Source organism: Seriola lalandi, unplaced genomic scaffold (genome assembly GCF_002814215.2).
Source record: "Seriola lalandi dorsalis isolate HSWRI2012SDOR001 ecotype SW California unplaced genomic scaffold, Sedor1 jcf7180002052652, whole genome shotgun sequence".
Lineage (NCBI taxonomy): Eukaryota > Metazoa > Chordata > Actinopteri > Carangiformes > Carangidae > Seriola > Seriola lalandi.
Genome location: NW_019523205.1, coordinates 105705 through 106142, shown reverse-complemented (window position 1 = coordinate 106142; position 438 = coordinate 105705). Strand labels below are relative to the sequence as shown.

The window sequence follows — 438 nt, the reverse complement described above, 5'->3', positions numbered from 1 at the left end:
TTTATTTGTGAAATATCTCAAGAACTAGTGAAGGCTGCGACCTCGTTCCTAATCACCACCTTGCTGATATTCAGTACATCACTCCCTCATATGTGATATTGGTTTTATACAACAGTTTTATGTGGACCATATCAGTTAACATTAATAAGTAACTACAGATCATGATTTGCATATTTATTTCGTCATTTATTTAGCTACGCCAAAACAAATAGTTCCACAACTGAACTAGTGCAGGACTTTTGCTAAGCAACACATAAAACATTTTTCCTGACCTGTCAAATCGGCGCACTTGAAGGTGTGCACCGAAGTGTGCAGGCTTCTTTCCTTCCCTTCATCCTGACGACAACACATAGTCTAATACAAATGTTATTTCTGGAAATATATTCATCTTCGCAGTGCAAAGTTTGCTACAATCTAAGATAGATAACGGCCGTTAGT

At 37.4% G+C, this 438-nt stretch overlaps 1 protein-coding gene across 1 annotated transcript in view; it reads left to right on the top strand.

Annotated features, from left to right (window-relative positions):
• Window positions 1–438, top strand: part of LOC111650634 (complement factor B) — a 7379-nt gene that overhangs the window by 1321 nt on the left and 5620 nt on the right. The window lies entirely within an intron of this gene.